Source organism: Vanellus vanellus (assembly GCF_965231255.1).
Source record: "Vanellus vanellus genome assembly, chromosome: 15".
Classification (NCBI taxonomy): domain Eukaryota; kingdom Metazoa; phylum Chordata; class Aves; order Charadriiformes; family Charadriidae; genus Vanellus; species Vanellus vanellus.
Window position 1 is genome coordinate 5,876,101 of NC_138920.1, and position 8,957 is coordinate 5,885,057.

The following is an 8,957-nucleotide window of genomic DNA, read 5'->3' on the forward strand; positions in this document are numbered from 1 at the left end:
CTCAGTGCTGACTGATCTTTAAATGCTATGCTTGATTTGAGCTGCACTTTCCTCCTCGCTTCAATTTATCTTTTAGATTTTGGGGTTTATTTATATCACTTGTCTCCCTTTAATTCATCCTTTGCGGTCACTGAAGGAAAAGTAGCAGAGAAAGTGAATCTTCCATGTCTTCTTTCTCCTGTCATAGTCGAGTGGCAGAAAGTACTTTGCCACGTATCTCTCCTCCCCGCGCCTTTCCACCGCAGAAAGATGCGGACTTGCAAGTGAGGGTTACTCCCCCTCCCTTTCTACTCGAAAAAAAGCAATCAAAGCAGGGTGAAACTTCAAAGCAAGCATAAAGGTTTAGAATCTTCCTTGGGGAAAAAAAAAAAAAAATCAAAATCTTTTTAATGAAAAGTTTTCTGGAAAAAAACATTCAGGTTATGGCCCCCTCAGCCATTTAGGCATCATCTCTCCAAACTCTGCCCCGTGCATACCCACGTGCACGCTCACAGCCCCCCGACCCGCTGGGCCTCAGTAATGCAATGAAAGTGGCGTTCTTGAGTCTTCCGACAGTTCTTGTTTGCTTCTGTGTGCCTGCGTTGTTTTGGCTGATGCTGGGGTGTGACACAATCGAGGCGGGAAGTGTTGAGAAAGCTCCTGCTGTCAGCAGGTTGCTCTTAAAATCTTGGTGCTTACGTGATGCTGAATAGGCAATATGGAACTCCTGAGTGGAGCAACACGTGGCAAATACGTAATGAAAAATGGCAAGCGGATCAAAATTAATGATTATAAGGAGCAGCTTTTCTAGGCAGCTTGTTGTCTGAGCGGCAAGTATGGTTCAGTGGTTTGGAAGCTCTTTTAACATCTTTGAAGATTAAATCCCTCCGTCGCTGTAGTGTAAACTCGCATTGGTTATTTACAGCTACATGCATGAAAGGGCTCTGGGCATGAGTCAGGGATCCGCGAGGTGTAACTTCTGGACGTCTGGCTCCTGCAGTGGACACCGCAGCCGTGTGTAGGTGTCTCATCTTCCGTGCAATGCGAGGGGACTGTTGGTGCCAAAGGATAAGGTTCATGGCATTGAGTTGGCTTAGCGGTAAACCCACCTGAGGCAGCCAGGGACAAGCGAGTTTGAGGTGGTAGCCCCGGTGGGAGCTCAGCTCTTCGGGGAGCTGTGAGAGCTCTCCTGGAACCAAGTTTCTGAAAGCCTTCCTCTAAGGTGCTGTAGACACACATGAACCAGTTCCAAAACTGGAAACCCAGAACTCAGACGCCAGTGGGACGCTGATGGCCAAGAGTGATAGAGCTGTGCAGGAGCTACGTGCCCTCCTGAGGGTGAGGGACATGGTTACACCACTTCACTGACCTTTGCTAAGTGTGCAGAGAGCTGTAAGGATGTCGAGTTCCTGGGATGAGCTCTCGCGACCTCAGCCCCCCACTCTGCTGCAAAACTGACAAAATTTTAACTATAGGATGAGATAGATAAGGAGTAAATTCCTTCTGTATGTGGTGGCTCAGTGTTTGATGCATTCACTTAGGAGGACACGGTGGGGCTTTGAAGGCCTCCTCAGCCAAAGGTGGTAAAACTCCCCACCTCCAGGAGAGAGTCTGAGGGTGAAAAAGGGGCACGCCGCACCCTTTGGGTACAGATTGGCCACCTCTGGTAAAAGGTGACCAGCGTGGCATGGCCTCGGGGGAAGCAGCGTGGCTGCAGCTCTGCAAGCAGCTCCCCAGGGAGCAGAGACCCAAATCCTTGTAGGAGTACCGTTTGTGTAGTCGGTGTGAGAGGGGCATTGGGCAAAACACCTCGCTGGGGCTTTGGGACATGGCAGTAGCTGGGACCATAGAGTTACTGCAACCGGAGAGCCCGTCCCCGTGAGCGGGAGCAGAGCGGGCAATGCCACCGCGCCGGTCCAGAGCCGGGTCAATGGTGAAGGCTGGGGGGGGCTGCCATGCTGACAGCAGGGACGGCCGGGCTCGGGGGCGCTCAAGTAACAAATTGAACGGTGAATATCTTAAGATGACTCTGGTTTATTGTCCAGATCAGGTCAGCGGAAAAAATATTGGGAGACTGAACAAAGAGACAGGCTGCTTTAGCAGATAAATGGACTGATCATTTCGTATTGAGGAACAATCTCTAAAACATAGTTTACTGCGCAGCTGAGGGCTGAAGCATTTGCTGATGCCAAGAGCTCCTTCTTTGACCCTAGGCACGCGTGGAATTAAATGGCGCGGTGTTTTTTGATGGTTAAACTCCCCGAAGAAGACACTCCATTTGTTACCGGGGCTCTGATGAAGTAAAGTGTGGTTTATATGTACAAGGCCGGCCTTCAACTCATCTCAGAATGAATGGAGAGGTAAAATTGAATTTTACACTCCTGCTGCTATGATTAATGTTTGGGCTCTCCCATCCGGCGGCCGGCCGCAGGAGGGCAATGCAGGCTCGCTCTGCGGGAGCCGCGCCGGAGCCCGCCTGCCTCCGCTTACGCGCAGGGATGCCACATAGAGGGGAGTCTGCATAAATGAATAGCTGGCGGAAGAATAAACCTGTTACAGCAATAAATTCCCTGCGTCTCTGTCTCGGCGCAGCCCGCTGATATGAGGCCGCACCTGACAAAGGAATAAACTTGTTAGGTGAATGAAAGAGCGCACATACATTAAATCAGAGAGTCTAATGCCGGGAGACTGAGAGAGGGCTCCGCAGCACCGGCCGTGCGACACCCCACCGAGGAACGGGAGAAACGGGGAAAGGGGCTTGAGGGAAATGTTCAGAGCTCGGCAGGGATGCGCAGGGCTGGAGAGCTTCTGGCGGCACTTCAGCCCTGTTGCTCCGTCCTCTCGGATGGCTCAGGGGAAGGCACGGTCAGACCTGGGGGGTCTGAAAGCTCCCCGCAGGCAGGAGAGGGACAAGCTGCCCGGCAGCCCTAGAAATGAGTGTTGTCCTCATCCTCTTCAGGAGGAAAGGAGTGGGTGAGACCTGTTCATAACTTCCTTTGCGACTGAGTGGCTTCAGCAGAAGCAAGTTGGGAGGCCAGGACCTACGAAGCATCCTTGCACTGAGGAGAGGGGCTCTGCAGCACTTGCCATCACATTCTCCTCCCGCCCCCTGGGACTCTCCTGCTGGGCAGAGAGGGTCGTTTGCCTCTGATTCCTTTCCCACTGGTCCTGGTGGGGAAAGAAGCTTCTGTCAAACTCTTCAATACTGAAAATTGTTCCCTGTCCCTCCGGCGCGTTTGCTGCTCTGAGGGAATTCCTGCTGCTTCGTCTACAGCACGGTGACCAGCTCCTTCACCCGGACCCTCAGCTTCCCTCGGGGGGGGGGGGTCCAGCTGGATGATCTACGAAGAAATCCTCCCTTCTGGTTTATCCCCGGGTGGGGGGGATGATCCAGCCCCGCTCACTAGTCAGTGCACCATCTTTCTTTTGCAGCATTTGAGCTGGTTTTAAGTCCCTTTGCCCCGCGCAGCAGCGTTTGCCCACAGGAACACTCATGCAGCGGCGTTGATGCTCACAGCACCAAAGGGCAAGCTGCAATGGGAAGGCAGAGAGAATTGGTTCACTCCGACTCCCAGGGTAGAAGGAATTTTCTAGAACAAGTAAGACCTCAGGGCTGATAAAGGGAGGAGTTGGTGGTTTTTTTCTGCTGGTAAGATTTCACATTCCCCCCCTCCAGTGTTCTCTATTAGATTGTCACGGTTTAGGCGACGTAGTTTGTCCTATGTCAAACCAGGACATAGATATAAGAACCAACCTTGTGATGCTTATAAATGATCTGCAGCACTTCTATGGTTAGACGGAGACCAGGCCCTGTAGTAAATAGGAAGACATTCAACTGCTAAGGGGTGACATGTTTATTCAAAATAAACATTTTACAAGGTATAAATCAGGAAAATGTTGGGCTAAGTACTGCAGAGGACTATTCTTATGTTAATGCAGGTAGTGGAGTGGTTCCCCTAAAATTTACTGTACTGTTTGCCTAAAAATGGAGCAACTCAAGTCAATGATGTGCACTAAAAGTAGAACAAGGTAAGCAACTGCCTTTCCCCATCTCTGCATCCCTGAGCTCAGGACTTTTAAAGGTTAAAGATCAGGGTTGGTAACAGGGAAACAATGTGGAAACCTGTCAGAACTGGTCCGCTGAAATCAATGGACTCCCACCTATGTGGCTCTAATGGGACTGGAAATAGAATGGTGTAAACCATCGATTTTTTTTTTTTTTTTTTTTTTATGTTTTTTTCCTTGATAAACTGAAATTTTAGATGTAACGTATCAGATGAAACTTCTATTTACTTTGTATTTTTCCGTTGCAATACAAGATCAGAAATACTGTTTTGGATCCTATGACATTTTTTATTCTAGATAAATTATTCTGTTTTGCTCTTGGTTAATTCGAAATTTAGGTATGTTTGTAAGATCTCAGCGGAAAACACTTCTCAGTGTGAACAGTAGTCTGCCCTTACCAACTGCTGGGTGAAGTGCATGGGGTAGAGAGCCCAAAGCTCTGGAAATGAGCCTGGTTGGAGGAGCAGCTGTTTCTGTACCTGGGAATATTTCTCAGATGATGAGCGTGGAATGAGCTGATTCTTCTCGGGCAGCACCTAACAAGTCTTAAAACCAGCTATCTACTGCCAGTGACGCCACTGGAGAGGCTCCTTCATCCTCCAGCCAGGTACATTCTGATTAAACACCCTGTGCCTTGAGGACGGCTGTGCTTTGCAGGGTTCCCCCAAAACACCTTTGGTCTTTAAGTTGATATCATTTTAAAGAGAGACGTTTGGAAGCTGTTGACAATGCTGTTTGTTTCTTCTATGCCACGTGAAAATCATTTTGTTTTCTGAGCTACTGAGATGGGAGGAAAAGTTTTACTCTTGGTGAGGAAGACAGACTTTTCTGCTTATGAGCCTTTCGGCTCAACTAGTGGGAAGGTGTGTGACTCTAGGGGACAGAGTTTGCACGGCGGTATCTTTTGAAAAGGTTTTGATGGCAGGAAAAATCCCCAAAGGAGCCACGTCTTCTCTCTTACTAGTGTAAAACCTGCAGCACTTGTTTCTCCGCTCTTCCACCCGGCCTAGAGTGAGCCCAGGGATGAGATGTCTACACCGCTTGTGGCCCTTTCTACTCGCACAGGCATCTGTATCAGGTATGACTGAGTTACGACTAGCAGTATTAAAACCATCACTCCATTATAAATGGAGCTTTTGGTGGCGGTTGGTCACTTTTTCTAGCATCAAGAAGTGCAAAGTATGACAAGCTGCTTTCCGGAGCCTCCAACGGACTGTGGCTTGCTCCAAATCCCGGCTGTGCTGAAAGGCACGGCAGCGGTGGAGGGCTGAGGGTCCCCGTTACTTGGCCACGTCCCCCCCAAACCCACAGTAAATCTGAGCCCACCCGCCCGGGGGTGGGGGTAGGGGTGGGGGTGGTACAGCCGGCGGGTGGGTGGGTGGCTTTTGAACATCTGCTGCGATTTAGCACCTCTGCTCCGCTCATCCCAGCGTGAGCTGCGGGTGCGGCGGGCTGACAAACAATAAACGGCTGAAGGATAACAATGAGTCAGGTGGAAAAGGGAAATTGTTTTTTTGACAATCTGCTGTTGGGCGAAAGGAGGAAAGGGGAGGGGGGCGGGGGGCAAAAGACGCTGTAAGAATGAGGAGCCTGGGAGAAAGGGGATAAGTTAACATTAAATGGGCATGTGGTGACAGGGGGGGAAATGGTGGGACAGCGGGAAATGCGGCAGGAGGCTGGAGAAAATCGATACGAGATAAGCGTTCCAGGGGTAGCGCTGTTCATCAGGTGACAAAGTTAAAGGCGGCGAGACACTAAAAGTGAGAAAATATCACTGACCCCCTGCATTATTGATCAAACAGCTGAGACGTTCAAGGCCAAAGTCACTAATAAAGTGAGACGTACCAGCAAGAAGCCCATGAGAGCGGATGAGTTGGCTTCCGAAGGTCTTAAAAATAAAAATAAAACGTATCTGCAAAAGTTCTTGTTAACCATCTTCTTTGTCTTGGTAAGTGCGAAGGGGACAAAGCAGCTTTGTGGAGGGGCACCGCCAGGGAGCTGAGACGAGTGAAGGTTTGCTGGGTTATTAAAAGAGGGGTTGAAAACCGAGAGGATTTTGTAGTGGAGAGAAAAGAGGAGGTAGTGATGCTGGGGAGGGCCGGCAATCCTGCAAGCTGCTGCCGCCAGCTCTGCTAGGACACCCGCGGGGGCTGACCAAGCTCTGCTCAGAACCTCAGGCTGGAGTTGTGCCCCAAAATTCAGGCTGCCAAACTAAAGGGGTGCTCCTGTCTGAACCCCTGGGGCGATACCATCGCACAGCTGCTAGCCATGTCCCACAAAGCCGGAGCCTTAAATCAGTTTGCACTGGGAAGATGGGGCTATTTGTGTCGCCTGGTTTCCTCTGGCTGCACATGGCTGAGGGATGTGGGCAATGGCAGGTCCCTCCCAGGACGCAGACGTTTCAAATGGGACCAATAATTCAATTAACAGGTGTTTATTCCTATTTGCCTGAAATTGTGCCTGGAGGATTGGATGCCCCCATTTCTTTTGCTTTTTGAAATAGGTTCAGGTCCGCTTGGTGTGTTGGCGTGGCCACGAGCCTCAGCTGTCCTTGGCCACCTCGTGTACCAAAACGCGCCCCAGAGCTGGACAAGAGCGTGCTCGTGGCACCGCTGTGCATGGGGAACCGTCCCTGCTGCTGTGGAGCTTGGGCTCGCAGCAGCAGTGCTCTGCGGGGCAGGGAACGAGTCTCGCCTGGGGTGAAGACCCCGGTTCCAACTCCCAGTCACTTCAAAATGACTATTTATGGAGAGTGGACAGCGTGAAAAGAGAGAGGAAAGTAGCTGCAAAGAGAGTAAATGTGTTTTAATGTGCTGTTTGGAAAAGGTAACAGTAAAGAGGCTGTGTGGTAGGCTACAGTGGAAAATGGAATATCTCCATTTTTGGTTCTTGATGATGCATATGTGTAAAAAAAGAATAAAAACACCCCCTCCCCTTTTCTTAGAATTAAAGGGATCGGGAAAGTCTTTTCGCTTCTGTTTCTGTAGCGAGAGAAGTTCCTGGATGATTGTTCCGTACTAGGAAATATCTAATCTAGACTCCAATGGAAAATCCATCATACTCTTCCAGGGGTCATTTCCAGCCCGTAGGCAGCCTCCTAGGGTCCCACCGCCGCGGCTGAAGGGGCCGCAAAGGTTGCTGAGAGCAGGCAGCTGGTTGCAAAAGGCTGACATTGGTACATCTCGGGTCACACCTCTGCTGAAAAAAATTTCAGGGGTCTTCAGTCTGAGTAAATGCAGAAACTGCTGTCTGTCAAAACGTGTAGGTGCTAAGAAAACATGAAAGACCCTAAATAAGACCTTTACTGTTACCTGAAATCAACCCAGCTGTTATAGAATAAAGTACTCTGCAATTGCTTTGTCCTAGTGTAGGAGTTCCTAGCGTAGGAGTGACTTTTATTTGCTATGTTTGTTCTTTAGTCCCAATTAAAAACATAAGATTGCATGGTGGATTTTTTTTTCCTAGAGTCACAACACAAAAGATGTGATTTAGAGCAATTATTTGGGAATCGCTGTGCTAGATAATTTTCCCCAGCAGATTAGCCCTACGTACAGCGTCACCTGAAATCAAACCTCCCTGGTTTGATTTATAGGCTCTTCCAGAGCAGGCTTTTTAGCTGAATTGCTAGTGTGGAATGTAGCAGGAAACTCGAATTCTGATATTTCAGGCTTTCGGCTGCTGGAAAGCACAATGCATTCCCTCCACAGCTGAAGGCTGGTTAGAATATTCCAGCCCCATTAACTGCACCTTGGAGTCACGTTGCCTGGCACCTCAGCAGACAAAGTGCTGCCTTCGTTACTGTCCATCCATCTCTATATTTGTACAGTCAGAGACTCACGGAGGGCTTGAGGTTGGAAAGCAGCTCTGGAGATCGTCTCAGCCCAAGCCTCTGCTAAGCAGGGTCAAGGAGAGCTTTAAGTCTTTTCACTGCTTATATTCCGGTAACATCTTGTCTTCTGGTAATATCTGAAGTGAGCTGAGTACTGAACTAGCTCCGTGAGTAGACGGGAGGAGAAAGATATGGGGGGGAAGTCTTTTTTGCTTCAACTTGCAATAGAAATGGGGGGGCGGGATGCAGGATGCAAGTGAAGTGCTTGAAATGAGATGAGACCAAGGTCCAGCTAGTTCCTTGCAGGGATGTGGATATTAAGTGCATAATTCATGGATATGTTCATCTGTACTGTGAAAAAGCAGCAAATCAGAATAACTCCTTCTGTTTAATATATGTGTCTTCTAGCAAAATCTTTGTTGTTTCACATACATTAGAAGTTAGAGGCAGGAATTAAATGATCTGCTTGACTTCTTGGTTGCTGAAATGCCCTTTTATTCTAGTTGTTAGTGTGTCCGGGAACAGGAGCATCCCAGAACTGGCTGGAATTAGCAGACAGGGTCTCTTTAGGCCGTTTTGTTGAGCTATTTTATAATTATCCTACCACTTGTAACATTATCTCTTCACATAAACTGTTGTCTTCGTGCACTTTATTTTACCTGCCTTTCCTGCGGTTGTTAAGATCCTGAATCGTGGGAAAGCAGAGTCGCATGGGACTTGTTGTTCTTTTGGCTCAGAAAGAAAAGGAAAAAAAAACCCACCCTTTGGTTAGTTTTTTGTGAAAGAGAGCTTCCCCTGGCTCCTGTGTTTCCTTTGGCCCACCTCCCTCGTGGAGTAAAGGAAAAGAAGATGAAATAAATACTAATTTACTAACTGAAGGTATACATAAGGTCCTTGTTGTAATGATGATGTAGTGTCCTAAAAGCATGTGTTCTGTGCATAATTTTAGCACAGGAACTGACAGGTCCTCCTGAGGAGGTTTTCGGGGGTGAAGAGAAAAGACCACAAAGGAAGCTGGTGGAGGAGAAGGGAATCTATGTAGCTTAGCTATAGCGAAGAGAGGTTAAAGTAATTGCTGGCTTCA